Below are 18554 nucleotides of genomic sequence, written 5' to 3' on the forward strand. Positions count from 1 at the left end.
GGTCTTTTGTGCATCAGCATCCGCTGTTATATGATAAATTTATGTAATGCAGAGCTTACAAATTAGGCACCTATTGGTTAAGGCACATAGGGTTAAACCACAGTTAAACATTCAAGATAATACAGCGAATTCGTGCAGTTTTGCACAGAATAAGATTAGGTAGGTATTTTATCTTGTCCAAAACTGCAAGAATATGAAGAATGTTCACTAATTTTGTTTTTTAGCTTTCTGTATTCTCTGTTAAAAATAAAAAATACACGTGAAAGAATTATTTCGATACGTCAATTAGTTTCCAAGATATTGAATTTTAAAAGTGCGGGCGGCGGCCGGCCCGCCATTTTATGCGCGTGACGTCATATTACAACGACTGGCTCATATTTGTATGGGTGGAATCTTGCAAACTGAATTAAGACCCACTTCCAGGCAACCGATTAAGCTGAAATTTCGCAAACACATGTGATTTGGATGACCATGCAATATTATGATGACATGGAGCTGATCTGATGATGGAGCTGGAAGGTGGCCATAGGAACTCTATAATAAAACGACTTAAATGCATCGAGTTTGGGCTCGTTCGTTTTGTATTGATGAGTATTTTAATTCTATATAGTAATCGGGGTCTAATGATGGAGCTGGAAGGTAATTCGCAATAAAACGACACAATCGCATCAAGTTTGGGTTTGGTTCAATTTTAATTTCTGTGATGGGTCTGGGTGTTAATATGTATATTTGTATAATAAGTTTGTATTTACAAAAAAAAAATATTTAAGTATGTTTATATCCGTTTTCTAGTGAGCGGACGCTGTGAATGTACGTCACACGGGGTCACGTGACCGTCGGCGGGACTCAATATTTAAGCGAACTTTGAATGCCTATAAAATCATAACTACTGGGTATTTTTGAATGAAATAAAAACTAATGTATTTGTAAATGTAAAAGCTTAACTGTAACATAGGTTTCAAGTGATTTTGCATACCTAGTAACATTCTCAAAATTAGAATCTCCCTTCTAGATCTTTAGTTGATGTTGCTGTAACATTTTACTTACCATTTAAGATACTCATACTCATACAAGATTTAATTAGACATTACCCGCTTCAGAATCACCTGGAATACCTCTCCTGTTTTCCCTCGGTAAACAAATTGACAAATTATTAAAAATTATCGCCAATATTAGCAAACAATAATCAATCCAAAATAATCCAATCGAAGCAAAACCAAAACTACCCCCACTTTAAAACTAAGCGGTTTACCGCAACCGGAAGCGCGTCCATGACAAAGCCCCGGACATGGCCGCCGCGGGATCAGCGCCGGAAACGCCGCCATTGGCACGCAGATCTATTTTCCGGTGCCTCTGTTGTAAGTCAAACTGAATTTTACGGATGTTTGCTAATAAGCTATGGCCACACAACCGAATGGTAATAGCTAATACGTCTAAAAGCCTTTTTCATATCATCTTTTTTGTACAATGGTTTTACAAACTAGCGGCCGCCCGCGACTTCGTACGCGTGGACCCCGTTTTACCGCCTTAGGAGTTGAATTTTCAAAATCCCGTCTTAGTGAGCACCTACGTTTTAAAAGGAACCTACATGCAAAATTTGAGACTCCTAGTAGGTACTAGAAGTTTATGAGATTTCGTGATAAGTGAGTCAGTCAATCAATATCCTTTCGCTTTTTAGATATAGATAAAATACGTTATTTAATAGTAGGGCCCAAAAGATAAAATAAAGTGCTTAAAAGCTCGGATTTCAAACAATCAAATTTATTTCAAACTGCAATCTCATAATACCTGAACGAATTCATTTTACAATATTTGTGTCAATCAACCAACCAATTATTTACCAATGTTGGTTCTGGGTTCAGAACCAATCAGGTCGTCGGTCCACCTTGTGGGTGGACGTCCCACGGCGCGTTTTCCGTATGTGCATTTACAAATTTTCAACAACAGGCTCTAGAATACAAAATCAAAATATATGTTTCTTCGATACTTGTGCCTCATAAAGTGTAGCCTACGCCTAATAAAGCCTAATAAGCTCATCGAGATCGGAAATGATTTGTGCCGTTCAATTATAGCGCGGATATGAATTAATTTGTGGTTAATGAATCAATAATATTATACAGCATTAAATAGGCCAGAGTATGTTTAATGTTTCTTCTAATGCAACTTTTCTACCTAAATTTTATGGCGGAGTACCTCACGAGTTTGGTTCAAAGGGGGGATAGAGAAAACTACTTCTCCTAACCTTATACTCGTATTTGTTAGGTGCAAAAAGTAGCATAACAATTTTGCCCTTGCCTCAAGCTCAAGCGGATAGAATGTTAGCTTCTTTCACCATTAGAGTCCTACATTATTTCACATAGGCGGTATAAAGTTCACCGGGTCATCAGCTAGTTTAGTATAAAGTTACCTACTCATGCTAATCACACAATTTTTTATCCATAACGGCAAGTATTTGACCGCAATCGCACCTGGTGTTAAGTGAGATGCATTGGTACATATCTGCCCTGTAAGTGCCTATAACATTCAGTTACGTTTCGTTGACCAACAGGCGTCAAAGTTGCGTCTAACCCGCAAAATAAAAGAAAATAATCCTAATTCAAAACGAAAATAAACAACCCAATTATCGATGATACCAAAACCGATCAAAAAGACGCAATATTAACAAATAATTTCAAAGCCTAACGGCCAATACTCGCCGTATACATAAACGGGCAGTATTCACACTCAATCAAAATGTAAATCCCGAAACGCTATTATAATACCATTTATGACGAGCGCCTGAATTGGGCCGTCTCCCTCCTCTGCTAGGGATTGCAGTGATTCGGTATCGGTATCGTGTTTGACCTCACCGTTTGGTATCGGTATCATTTATTATTTTCAGTATTCATCATCATCATAAGCCACAGGATGTCCACTACTGAACATAGAATTACCCAGTGATTTTCAGATTGACTGCATCCAGCGCCTTCCTGCAAACTATAAGAATTAGGTGACTGTATGCGTCTATTTTACCAACAAGGAAAATGTTGTTTCAATATGAAAATTTTTCAGGCGCCACTTATATTTTTCATCAAAATAGAGGAATGTAGCAGCCAGGATAAAGATGAAACCACTTTCATCTGCTTCTGGTTAACAAAGATAATGAAATATATTTCATCTTTATTCTTCGTGTTTACTTTTACTCGTTCTGTTTAATTTAGAAATGCGCTCTATGTTATCAAATTTAAGTTCTCGTAATTCACAAAACCGGCTATGTTTTAATAGTGCTGCAACATTTCTATACCACATCCGTAAAATTAGGTATCAACAGGTACCAAAAACTTGGCTCTCATTATTCAACGCTAAAATTGTTTTCTTGTTTCCAGCAATAATTCGTTTTCCCTAATTTATATTACGCTTTTAATTCGGAAAGTTTGCCTAAGAACTGGCTTTGTTTCACCCAATGGTTAATTAATACTTCGGTAGGTAAGTCGGGTAATGGCACCAGTTATTGGAAAATGAACTTAACAAAAACAATGTAGTTTGATTGAAAAAGTTTCTTTTGGAGTTATATGATGTGTTGTCATTTTACTTTTTAAATAAAGAGGCGTAGTGGATTCGCAATGAAATCGTTGGCCTCCTTTTAAAATGACTCTACTCAAGATAACTCATTGGATTTGTCTCATATTTGGGGAATATAATATGTATCATGAGTAGAGTCTTATATTAAAGGATGTCAACGATTTCAAAGTCACCCTGTATTATTGTGTAATCTGATGAGCTGTCGACTGTATTTAGGCTCTTCTTAATATATTCAAAGAAAATTGATTTATTTTACTTGATACTACATTGGCTGGTCTACATTTGGCCGTGTTACCTCATTCTGTATGGAATTGCTAATGAAAATGTATTCGGTTTGATTATACTTGGCGGAGGTGTAATTGAATTGTTTTTAAAATATTAATGCTGATGTTACGCGGGACGTAACTTCGTTACGAAATTAGTTTGGATGGAACATTCTTGGAATTAAATCTTGTTATTTGAGTAATAGAGTATTTTAAGGATAGAGAAGGTATTCTTGCCGCCCTAGATATGACTTTGATTTACAATAGTAATATCTATAGGCTAGGGCTTCGTCGTTTCAGCCAAATGACGTCTACTGCTGGACAAAGGCCTCCACAAGGATTTCCATAATGACTGGTCCTGCGATGCACGCATCTAAGTACTTCCCGCCACCTTCACCAGATCGTCGGTCACCTAGTAGGGGATTGCCCACGCTACATCGCAACTGTTTTTCATATTGCACACTAATTAAGATAATTATCTAATTAAGCGTCTGTTTTTCAAATATCAATATTATTATGTTGATACTTGAAAAAATTCGTAGTTTTAAGAACAACTACATTCTCTTTACGTAAAAAAGAGTTTATGAATTAATTTCACAAATTGCGCTAAAAATAGTCTCAACTTTCTTTATAAAACAGCGCAAACTAGTTAGTCGACACTTTACATCGAATAATAGTGTTCTCATTGTTATGTAAAATGTTTCGAATAGCCATTTTAAAGTTTAAATTTATTCGAGAAATTGCTTTATAGCACTCCAAGTTGCTCCGTGTCTTTGAAGAGGATCTGCATGTTGTACTTATACTTAACGGGATTATTCCCACCCCTCGTTCCCACCGCTGCAACTCCTGTGTAGCCAGGATCTACAGCTTGACCGCCAATAATAATCCAACCAGTGACGGTCAAGTTTGTCCCGGGGGAAAGTTAAGCTGTCATTGGACCCGCAACGAAATTAATCAGAAGTGTTCGAAGTTAAAGTTCGACTTCCCTCCAGTGCAAAGCGGATGATAGGTGGCAAAAAAAGTTTCAGTAACGTTTAAGAAAAAATATAGGTACACCACGGACAATAAATTGACGATACGGACATTCTTTTACGAAAAAAAATCCAGATTGTCCGGTTGATTTGGTTTGGCAGACTATACTCAGCAGTGAAATATTATGTGTCTGTAATAATGATTGATATTCAGCAGTGAATATTCTATGCCTCAAATGATGATAATGACGAATCATTTTATAACGGTTTTTCAAAGTCCAATCATTATCGACACCAAATATATAAATTGGTTCATACATAAAACATAATATACAGGTACTTCCGGCTTTATGATAATAGTGTGGAGTGAAGATTGCATTTCCAACGGTCGATATGATAAAGCGCACGTTACATAACCGCGCGAGCTTTTAAGCACAAAGCCCATTTCACCGGATGCAGCGGATCAGTTCGTTTCCGGTTCACCGGGTCTTCCTCAGGAATTACTTCCGTCGCCGTACGACGTCCAGTTACGTCCGTCCAATAACTATATGAATCCGCGTGGAGGGTAGTTCAATATTTAAATATCGATATGATTATTTAGGTTCAATACCTATCGATAACTCGATTTTAATCTAAGTAAAATGTGTAGGTTCTGCAATGAAAAGTCAAGTTCTCACCATTGTTAATTGAAAACCGGGCTTTCTTTTTAATGTCTCTTAATTTAATCCAATATTTTCAATAATTATGTTAATAAAATTTATCCTATGACTTTTTACCGAGTGAAAAAATATTATAGGGTAAGTTCGTTCGTTCGTTCGTTCGTTTCAGCCGAAAGACGTCCACTGCTGGACAAAGGCCTCCCCCCAAGGGTACCTAACTATTATGTTAATATTCTCTATTTATTTATTTTGATCCAAAATAATTGTTAGCTTTTTTATCTCGGTGCCGCAGTAGTTTGATTTTAAAAATAGGTGGACATACGATCGAAAGTCATAATTTCACTGAAACAAAAATTGTTTTGGATAGCATTTTGAATGCTGATCAACATTTGTCATTATGCATTTTACGATAAAACGAGCCTTTCATGCTTAAAAAAAATATGTCAAGAAAATTTGTATGGAGAAAAATCTTTTTTATTTTTTTTCTGGCTACTGTTGCAAACTGTAGCGGTCAAACCTTATGTAGTCGTAAGTACCTATGGTGCCTAACATTACTACATAAATACTTTTTGCGGGCACGCGCGGCCAAGCGAGTAATGGACATGCAAAATTTTAAATATTTTTATTTATTCATTATTGATTTTAATGCACTTAAAGTAATTATTAATAGATAAATATACTTAGTCTAACTTACTACAGCCCCCTATTACCTCATTTCACGCTAAAACCTTTCAAACTAGAACCTAAGTTTGTAGGTACTAGGTAGTAAGTTGTTTTTATTGTCATTATAATATTCACTACTGGTCTACTGGTTATCGTGTAAGATAGATTAGGTAGATATCAACCCTTTACCTAGGTATATACCTACTTCTTGGCACTTATAATACCGACATACATGATTAAAAAAAGTCTTCAAGCAAGAACCCTTGACTTCAATGCTTATGAAAGATTTTGTAACTTTCTAGAGTAGTCCTGAATAGATCCTTAAATCATTTTGACTGTCATAATCGATTACAGTAGGTAGCGGAACTGTAATTTCCAGTTCTTCTGTTGAATAGTCTTATACGTACTTTCGCAAAAATATTCTTTTTTTTTTGGCTCCTTTAAAGAGGTGTAAGTTTCTTTCCCTTCGTCTAAAAAGATAACGTACATAACACCTTTATAAGTAGCCTTACAACGTGCTATGGAGAGGGCTATGCTCGGTGTTTCTTTACAAGATCGAATCAGAAATGAGGAGGAGATCCGTAAACGAACCAAAGTCGTTGACATAGCCCAACGGATTAGCAAGCTAAAGTGACAATGGGCAGGGCACATAGTACGCAGAACTAATGGCCGATGGGGCAGCAAGGTTCTGGAGTGGAGGCCACGTACCGGAAAGCGCAGCGTAGGACGTCCACCCACAAGGTGGACCGACGACCTCATAAAGGTAGCAGGAAGGCGCTGGATGCAGAGCACCACCAAGCGGCCATTGTGGAAATCATTGGGGGAGGCCTATGTTCAGCAGTGGACGTTCTATGGTTGAAATGATGATGGATGATGAATAATGTGTAGAAAAGGGTTACGGATATTTCCATTTATGATGGAATTATTTGACTAACTGAATGGAGAGCCATAAAAATGTATTGTTTACTATATGGTTTAAAACCGGTACTGAACCCATTACCTACTGTAATCGATTATGACAGTCAAAATGATTTAAGGATAGAATCTATTCAGGACTACTCTAGAAAGTTAAAAAATCTTTCATAAGCATTGAAGTCAAGGGTTCTTGCTTGAAGACTTTTTTAATCATGTATGTCGGTATTATAAGTGCCAAGAAGTAGGTATATACCTAAGTAAAGGGTTGATATCTACCTAATCTATCTTACACGATAACCAGTAGACCAGTAGTGAATATTATAATGACAATAAAAACAACTTAGACTACCAGTACCTACAAACTTAGGTTCTAGTTTGAAAGGTTTTAGCGTGAAATGAGGTAATAGGGGGCTGTAGTAAGTTAGACTAAGTATTTTTATAGATTAATAATTACTTTAAGTGCATTAAAATCAATAATGAATAAATAAAAATATTAAAAATTTTGCATGTCCATTACTCGCTTGGCCGCGCGTGCCCGCAAAAAGTATTTATGTAGTAATGTTAGGCACCATAGGTACTTACGACTACATAAGGTTTGACAGCTACAGTTTGCAACAGTAGCCAGAAAAAAAATAAAAAAGATTTTTCTCCATACAAATTTTCTTGACATATTTTTTTTAAGCATGAAAGGCTCGTTTTATCGAAAAATGCATAATGACAAATGTTGATCAGCATTCAAAATGCTATCCGAAACAATTTTTGTTTCGGTGAAATTATGACTTTCGATCGTATGTCCACCTATTTTTAAAATCAAACTACTGTGTGCCGGTGTCTTAAAGTACCACTTTTTAGAATATTTTTTGTTATTATATCTACTTACTGCATTTTACTAGATTTTTTATTAACCTCCGCGTATGAGATACAGATAGATAAAAACTACAAAATTAGATTTATCGATATCGACATAAATATAAAACACCACCCTCACTACACTGTTCGATTTGAATTTGTTTCTGTTGTTTATCCAAATGGAACGGTGTAATCCGGAGATGGGCTGACGTATTGACATCGCGAAATAAATAATTTTGATCCAATAGGATTGTCAACCCGCATTTGTAACTACGTTAAGGCTGAGTTGCACCATCTGACTTTAACTTTGCCAAACGTCAAAAATCTGTCAAACTCCATACAAAAAGCACTTGTTATTGTCATTGTTATAGTTAAAATAAGGTGGTGCTACTCAGCCTAAGTATTTACTTATTGAAAGCTTCAGCCAGCGGGTAGACGGGCATTGGTTTTCAAATTTCTCCTTGACTTTTGATTGAGGGTTATCACTCAACTACAAAACTACACGTAGGTAAATCCTTACCATTGATAAGTAAGTTATTTTGTAAAAAGTTTGAGAAATAATACAAGGGTATGTGATGCATGAGTAGTGTATTATTGGGCATTCTGTCCCCCAGTCGTCCGCTTCGCTTCCGACCGTTCGCTGCGCTCACTCTGGTTTGACAGAATGCCCAATAATACACTACGAACGGAGTGTTGAAAGTAGTTTTATCTTCCAAAATTCCTATAAAAATTATAAACTCAACAAAGTTTTTATCATTCCATTAAAACCTATCAATCAGAACGGTTGAGTTTAAACCAAAAACTGTAATGAGATTTCTGAAACAAAAAGAATCTCTTAAATTACAATGTATTTGTCCAGTATCCTCGAAAGAGTTTAAACGTCATGGTAATTTATTACCAAATACTATTCGCAGCATTGTTTGTGGCCCATCAAATTGTGGAAAGACCAATTTTGTAATTAGTCTGTTGCTACACCGTGATGGACCACGTTTTCGCAACTTATATGTTTATTCAAAGTCCTTGTATCAACCTAAGTACCAGTTTTTGGAAAAAGTATTGGAAAAAGTTGCAGACATATCTTACTTCAAATATAGTGATAATAAAGACATTTTAAGTCCACATGATGCTTTGTCTGAATCCATTTTCGTATTTGATGATGTTGCATGTGAAAATCAAAACAATATACGTGATTATTTTGCTATGGGACGACATAAAAACATTGACTGTTTTTATATTAATCAAACCTACTCAAGAATACCTAAGCAATTAGTAAGAGATAATGCTAACCTTATCATATTATTTAAACAAGACAACATTAATCTAAGGCATATTTACGATGAGCATGTAGGGTCTGACATGACCTGGACTCAGTTCCGTGAAATGTGTTCAACTGTGTGGGGTAAGCCATACAGTTATGTGGTCATAAATAAGGATTGTGAACGAAACAAAGGTTGTTATAGAATGAAGTTTGATACATTCATTAAAGTAGATTAAACTATTTATTTCTTATATAAGTAACTGTTACTTACGTTCCAACAAACTAGTTTGAATTGAGAAGTCAAACAGAGTGGAACTCGTAACAATGGAGCGGAACCTTAAGGAACAAATTTTAAAGTCAGCGTCAGCTGTGAAAAGAAAAGTAGAAATGTTAAAAGATTCAAAAATGAAAAATGATATGACACTGGAAACAATATTTAAACCTATTGTGAACCCTCTTAAACTATTAAGTAGTAGACCTGATGGCAAACGCTACAACGAAGAAGAAACAGAACCAATTCAGTCAGTTAAAAGAACTAAACATATCGAAAGCCAGTCATCCAATAATTCAGATGAAGACTTTGATTACTACAAAACGGATGTTGACAACGAGGAAAATTTAAATGATTATGAAGATATTTTAGAAAATGATGATTGTAAAACACCTAACAAAACCCTCACCACATCACCCACTCATGAACACGATGTCCATGACAACTCATTTAAATCTATTCAGTCATCACCAAGTATTGCTAATGATTCTTTATCATGGTCTGTGTCATCTGAAGTAATGCAAAATATTCCTTTTGGTGTTAGAAATGTTAATGGAAAATTGATGCTCGGTAATACACGTGTTTATGACGATGGACGCATTTTGAAAATTGGAAGCCGTAGCCTAAAAAAAACTCCAGGCTTGAAAGAATTATTATACCAAAAGGCACCAAATTTAAAAATAATTACAAACGAGGATTTACAAAATTATAAATTAGTACTTATAGATACCAATGCACACAAACGTAACTTCGATCCATTTAAACCAATAAACAGTAATAAAGGATTTAAATATATGAACGTGATTAAACCTTTATTTAAGTTCTCTAGAAGTCACGCAAGTAGTGTAGAAAGTCTCCCGCGAGGTGAAGGCATCGATATATTGAAAGAAGTTAAGAAGGATACTGATTTAGTTTATTGGGATGATCCGAATGAATTAGTAGAAAGGCTAAAATTACTACTCGGGTCATGGGCAGCTGGTAACACTGGAGTTAATAATGAAATTTATGCAATAATAGAAGAACTGCATGAAGCTGGTATTATAAAAGACATAAAATATATAAAGCTACCATCTGGAGGATTCAACAGTACCATTAAACTACAGAAGCCGAGCAGACGGCAATGAATATAGATAAATTTGGTCATCACGTTCATAAGCGTTTACGACTAACTGAATTTTCTAATAACATTCCTACCAACACATTAGTAAAGTCAGATGCAGGCGACTTTGATTTAAAATCATCGAGATTAAAAGGACTACCAACTCCTGAAAAGGATGACGAGGCTGTAAATAAAGAGTATGTCGATAAATATGTTCAAGATCTAAAAAATGAAATGAAATCAATTCAAACCAACATTAAAAAATATTTAAATAATTTAGAAAAATTAACTAGTGTCAATTTCAGTAAATTGTATTACACAAAAAAAGAAATCGATCTTATGTTACCTTCAAAACTTGATAAGAATGAGTAAACAAGACATAGTTAACGAGCTCCACAAGCCAGCAAGAAGAAATTTCTGTCGCCGTCATACTAACATTAAAGGAATAGATGATTTATGGCAAGCGGATCTTATGGATTTTCAAAAATATTCATCGTATAATAAAGGATATAAATATGTACTAGTAGTAATTGATACTTTATCAAAATTTGTATGGGTAAGACCGTTGAAAGCAAAATCTAAACAATATGTTACAAATGCAATGCAAAGTATATTATCTGAATCAACACGGAAGCCAAACAATTTACAAACAGATCTGGGTACAGAGTTTTATAATAATTCTTTTGAAAAGTTAATGAAAAATTACAACATAAACCATTATTCCACATATTCTGTTAAAAAAGCCTCTATAGTAGAACGAGTTATAAGAACTATAAAATCACATCTTTACAAAACATTCAGTCTGTGCGGACGATATCAATGGTTTCAATGTAATTTAGATTCCGTGGTGCATCGCTATAACAACACTTTGCACCGCATTACAAAGTTCAAACCGATTGATGTTAATCATGCGAATCAGGCTTTAGTTAAATCTAATATCATTAAAACCCGAAAGCCAAAGACAGTACGTCAAGGATCCACTTTTAAAGTTAACGATTTTGTTCGTATAAGTAAATACAAAGGAGATTTCTATAAAGGTTATACCCCTAATTGGTCTACGGAAATATTTCAAATCGTAAAAATTAATGATACCTATCCTCAAACGTATCAAATAAAAGACAAATACAACCAAAATATTCTAGGCTCTTTTTATGGATACGAGTTACAAAAAACTAAATTTCCAGACATCTACCTTATTGAAAAAGTTATAAAGAAAAAAGAAAACAAACTTTTTGTAAAATGGTTAGGACTAAGTGATAAAGAGAACAGTTGGGTAGACAAACGTGAATTAGTGATTTAGATAAGTATATAAATAACACAGGATCTCTCTTTGGGACACTAGATGATTATCGATGAAGGAAGGCAGTGGTGTAATCAATAGCTTGGTAGATCATTTGCCGTTCGAGTTACATATACCTGGGTATCAATTTTGTGGTCCCGGTACGAAACTTCAAAAACGGATTCTAAAAGGCGATCGAGGGGTTAACAAATTAGATAACGCTTGCATGCACCACGATATTTCTTACAATAATAAAGATCCTGGAGCTCGACGCAAAGCCGACTTGGAACTTTTGAATATGGCTCAAAGGAGATTGAAATCGAAAGATGCTGGAAAAGGAGAAAAAATTGCATCATGGATAGTAAAAAATGCTATGAAGGCAAAAATCAGAACAGGCAGTGGCATGAAATCATTTAAGAAAGGTGTGAAAAAAATACAGTCCCTATTGAAAAAAATGAAATCCAAGGATCAAAACTCTGTTATAAAATATGCTTATGCAGTTGCAAAGAAACTGTTTAGTAAAAAGAAAGGAATACGTTTGCCACGTATCATTCCTCTTCCAAAGTGTGGAGGACTTTTACCACTTATTCCCATATTTGCGGGATTGTCAGCTTTAGGTTCACTAGCTGGAGGAGCAGCAGGTATAGCAAAAGCTGTGAATGATTCTAAAGCTGCACAGAAGAGTCTTCAGGAATCTGAAAGACATAACAGAATGATGGAAGCGGTGGCTCTTGGAAAAGGATTATATATTAAACCTCATAAAAAAGGAGCAGGGTTATATCTTAACCCATCAAAAAACTGATTAAGCAGCTACCTAGACGTGCGCTCACTAACCTCGATATTTTGGAACATGCTAATGACATTCCTTACTTTCGCGGTGTTTACATGAGAGATACGTTACCTTTGAAACCTAGAAAAATAGAATGTGGAATATTAAATTTGGATAGCAACATAAATCCAGGTACGCATTGGGTAGCCTTTGTAAAGCAAAACAATTACGTAGAATATTATGATAGTTTTGGTAATTTAAAACCACCGTTAGAATTAATGAAATATATGTATGCCTTGCCTATAAACTACAATTATGTAAGACATCAAGCTTACGGCACTACTAATTGTGGTCATTTGTGTCTAAAATTTTTAAGAAATTATTGGAAAAAGCATTTAAATAGCAAACGAAATAAATAAATGTGTTAGTATAAAAATGTCTTTCACTGTATCTTTAACTGGAAGTGGAGCCTCTTTAACAACAAATTATTCACCAAGTTTGGAACTTCGAGGAGAATATGAATGCGGTCTTTTGTATTTCTCAACTTTTAACTCTATTCCTAATATCGATAAACGAAACAATAAGTTTCATTATGGTGAAAATGAAATCATCGAAATTCCTGAAGGATCTTATGAGCTTCAGGATATTTGTGATTATTTAAAAGACAATATGAAGAACACTGTATTAAAACTAACTTGCAATAACAATACATTGAAGACAAACCTTTTTTGCTCCAAAGATGTTCATTTTAATAAAAGTGAATCAATTGGTAAAATACTAGGTTTTGGAATGGAGACAATACAAGCTAATATAAGTACTGATTCACAGTACCCTGTTAGCATTCTATCAACAACCATTGTGAGAATCGAATGCGACGTAGTTAGTGGTTCCTTTGTAAACGGGAAAGCCAGTCACATTATTTATGAATTTGTGCCTAATGTTCCACCTGGTTATCGAATAATTGAGATACCTAAAAACTTAATTTATTTTCCTGTTAATCAAAATTCTATAAGTGCTATCAATATACGGTTGTTGGACGCTGACAATAAAGAGATAAATTTACGAGGTGAAGAAGTCCAGCTGTATTTACATTTCAGAAAAAAATGATAAATTTCAATAAAAACCCCCCTCAGTCGTATACCCAAGCCATTCCTCGAAGATCATCTCGCAAAAGCACACCGTTTCAACTAAAAAAGAAGCTTACCAAGACCAATAAAGAATTTCTAAGGCTAATCGGGTTGATAAAATGAATATTCTAAATATATCTCAACAAACATCATACGACAACAGCATTGAAAGTTTCGAATATCATTCATACAAACCGTACGTGACAAGTTTCAACAAGAATGATGAAATAAGAATTCCTATTAATCAACAAGATCTATACGTATTGCCTTCACTTAGTAGTTTGTATATCGAGGGGAAAGTGAATGTTTATAACACCACAACTAAAGCAAAAATATCTGAGGTACATTTCATTAATAATCCGGCATTGTTCCTATTTCAAGATATTCGGTATGAATTGAATGGAGTAGAAATAGATAAAATAAAAAATGCAGGTATAACTACAACAATAAAATCTTATCTATCGCTAAATGAAAATGAATCAAAATATGCACGAGTTTGGGGTTGGTCAACTATGGGAACCAATAATACTGGAGGTGGGGCGTTTTCCTTATCCATTCCGCTAAACAAGATATTAGGATTCGCAGAAGACTATGAAAAAATAATCATGAACTGTAAACACGAGTTAGTGTTACTTAGAAGCAATACGAATCTTAATTCTATCAAATTAAATACAGGAGAAGTTGTAGATGACATTATAATTAGTAAAATTATTTGGAGAGTGCCACATATCAAAGTGTCAGATCGAGAAAGAATAAATTTATTAAAGCATTTAGAGAAAGATCGTGCTATTCCTCTAGCATTTCGTAATTGGGATCTGTATGAATACCCATTACTTCCTCAAACACGTAAGCATACTTGGTCTATCAAAACTGCATCCCAAACAGAGAAACCGCGATTTGTTGTAATAGCCTTACAAACCAACCGCAAACACAACAGTCAATTGTCAATGGCAGAGTTTGATCATTGTCATGTACGTGATGTAAGAGTCTTTTTAAATTCGTCGTATTATCCCTATGAAGGGTTGAACATCAGTTTCTCAGATGACAAGTTCACTTTATTATACGAACAATATACAAGATTTCAGCAGTCGTATCACGGACGTCGTTCAGAGCCGTTGCTGAGTTTAAAAGAATTTAGAGACGTTGCCCCTTTATTCGTTATTGACTGTTCACGACAACACGAAACACTGAAAGGATCTATTGATGTGAGAGTCGAAATTGAGACAGACCAAGAAATTCCAGATAAGACAGCTGCATACTGCCTGATTTTAAACGATTGTTTATACGAATATAAGCCTTTGAGTAACATTGTAAAGAAACTATCATGAATAATTATAATACAGTAATCGTTGATTTGCAAGGGTTTAAGGACAGCAATAATAAATTCTTGGTTAAAGAAATGGCAGTAGCTAATGTAGAGTATACCTATGTGTTTTTAATAAAGCCCCCGTATCCGTTTTCTGCACTGAGTGATGAAGAAAAGAAATGTGTTCGTTGGATCGAAAGAAATAGAGGCTATTTATGGAGTGAGGGCTACATAGACTACAGAGAATTTCATAGAATGATGACTGGTTTTTTGAAAAATAAAAAAATTATAGTCAAAGGGGAAGAAAAAGTAAAATGGATGCAAGAGTTGTGTAATAATAATAATAGTGTTATTGATATAACTCGTAAGGGTACTCCTAATTTGAATAGTCTTAATGAACTATATTGTAAAGATAAAATTTTATTTAATTGTTTTTATCATGACAAGTATTGTGCGTTACGAAATGTTTTAAGTTTAAAGAAATGGTGTGTAGATAACAATGTGTTTAATTAATAAATATTCACATTACTGTAATAAATAATTGAAATATGGAATTAAACTTTGTGTTTATTTTTATACCTAAATATGTATTCCTAGGGAACTGAGTAAAAACATCGTTTTTGCATAATAATTTATTTCATTACATTTACAACTATATTAAAAAACATAATCAATTAAAAGTTAGAACCAGTTAACTTTTTTGATATCTTTTTAATTACACATTCTGTCATATCCATTATTTCGTCCACTGCGTCATGGACTACGTATTGGGCACTAAGTAACACGCACTCGCTGTCAGCATCTGACGTAGATGATGATGAGTTCGAATTTGCTCGGTCACGCTCGCAGACCAGGTCCACCACCTTTATCTGGATCATTTTGAAGCCTTTCTGTTCGTTACACACCACAAAAGATTTTGGTGATATCCGCTTATTATTTTTTGGAGAAACTCGTTTTTTACGTTTTTGATCAATTTGCGTCGATTCCACCCCAAATAAATCTTTGTATTGCTGAGTGAACTGTTGTAACGGGTCTTGAGCGTATTGAGGAAAATCATCATATACGTCAGTCATTTTCTGTAAAGAATAAAGAGAATAAATTGTAATAAAGTTGCTTTAACTAATAATTAGGTAAATAGTTAACCACACAATAAAACACTTAAAAATACTAAAATACTACATACCTGATTGATAATTAATTATTTCCCACTCACAAGGTAGGTCTTTCGTTGCGGTCTCGCAGTTTGGAACTGATGTGTGACATCAGTTGCAGCGCGCTAAAATATACATCATCACAATTTTCGTACACAATGTATTGAGTTTTTGCACGACTTTGAATGTCCACTTCATCGTTTGACACTTCCACTGCTTCCATAATTTCAATTTTAATTACGTGCTTGGGGACTCTACTATCGATTGAAAGAACGTAGCTGGCTTGTGGTGAGGTAAGATGACTGTGACTACGTTGAGCCATTTTAACTTTTAACCCAAACAAGTTTGAACGCAACAAAGTCGAATTGATAACTAAATAAAATCTATTGGTTGCTTATATCAAATAGGTAACATGAGACGCACCGGCTATGCCACGTGCTATTAATTAACTTCATGTCCAAACCTGTAAAAGTTTCCTCAGCGTTGCAAAATAAATGTAGTAAATTGATTCCTAACGTGTGATCGATGTCATATTACGATCTCACCGTTTCTATGCGATGATTAATATCACACTTTAAAACATGTCTAAACATGATCTTATTGAGTTAATGTGAACCAATGTCTTTACGTATAAGAAATAAAACCCAAGTAAATAATTTGTCATCATTTATTTATAGGTAGGTACCTTATTAATTAATTACATTTATTTGAAACTTAATATTATCTTAATTAGCTTAGGTTATCTATTATAATAAAGAAAATCGTACAACTAAGGAAAGTATTATAATTTAATTTTAATTACCTAATTCTTGGTTCAATGTTATGCTTAGTTAAATGTTTAGAATGGATGTATGCCCCCAAGCTCTTGTTGACACCTTGTCAGCCGAAACAAAACGTTTATCATCATTACTGGATAGCGCTACTTTGTTGAGACTGCGAGTAAAAATGTTGTGTTTGATTGACTTAAATAAAATATTTGTTTTCCGCACTATATTGCCGTGATACAAAGTTTTTTTATAGTCTGATATTTGTATATCGCGAACAACACTCTTCTTTACTCCCTTTGCTTTTTTAATTGTAGTATTAATGGTCTTTACACAATACAACTTTGAACGTAATCCAACAAACTCTGTTATAATGTTTCCTCCCATTTCGTCTTTGAAAAGTCCAGGAATCTTTTTATTTAGAAGCGGTAAGCCATATACATTTTCTTTGAAAAAATTGCTTGTGTCGAAATAATGTAAGAAGGTTTCTTTTAAATCTTTGTAAAAGTTTTCGGTTTCAATTTGGTAAACGAAACTATCCGTATCCGTGTAACACATTTGTAATTTGTTTTTATACGATGGTTCAAAAACTGAATAATGAAAGTCATACATGTGGCTTTTAGATAACTCTAACACCGTAAACCCTATGTATATTGGCTTATCCAAAATCACCCGTTCAGGTTTTGTTTGTATTGCGACTAAATTTTCAGTGAAAATTGAAACACTGTGAAAACTAGAGCTTGCAATTAATTTATTGGCAGTTATTTTCTTTTTTGTTACATTATTGTGGTCACTCCATTCGTTAACTAAATGTACATTAACTCTTTTTTCGCTGTTTTCTAAGGTTTTACCAAAAATGCTGTTATTGAGCAACTTAAAAAAGTCTTGTTCAAATGTAGATTGAGCCTGTTGTCTTAAACTCGTATTTAGATCGATATATTGTTTTAAGTAAGGACTTTGTTGAAACGTTATGACTCGATGTATTTTTTTTAATATCAGCCCATGTTTCAAACATGTTTTCAAGTGAACATAGTGGATGACGTAAAAGTACTTGTCGTAAAGATTAGGCACGAGCTTAAAAGTCTTACCCCCCGGTGGAATGCATTTCTCAGGACAAAATGGTAAATCATTGTGCCTGTCATGTAACTCTTTCGGATAGCTTAAGTCAACCTCAAGAATGAAACCATACTCTGCATCAGCAGGAACATTAACAATATCGAGACATTCAATTTCTGTCTGGTTTAAAAATCTAAAATTCGACAGCGGTAGAGATTGACACATACTGAATCCGTATAAGTTATTGCAATCTATGTAAACTACAAAGGTATCTGGTTTTAGGGGATCGTATTCGTTCATGTATTTGTTATTGGCGTTGGCATGCCTGTGCGAACACATGCATACTCCTCCTCTGATGCCTGATTGAATCATACGCACTATGGCAAGGTCATCTATGAGCTCCAACTCGACTCCAGTTTTGTAAAGCATTGCATCGAATGATAAACTAGGAGCGGTTACATAGAAAGCAGGATCTAATTGATAATGAAATTTGCAAGTTTTTCTAAACTTTTCAAAAATATCAGTTAACAAGAGAACGTCTGTTTTCAAATACAATTTAGTGTATTGACCCAGATTTTTGATGTTAAATTGTG

The sequence above is a fragment of the Ostrinia nubilalis genome, chromosome 19 (assembly GCF_963855985.1).
Source record: "Ostrinia nubilalis chromosome 19, ilOstNubi1.1, whole genome shotgun sequence".
NCBI lineage: Eukaryota > Metazoa > Arthropoda > Insecta > Lepidoptera > Crambidae > Ostrinia > Ostrinia nubilalis.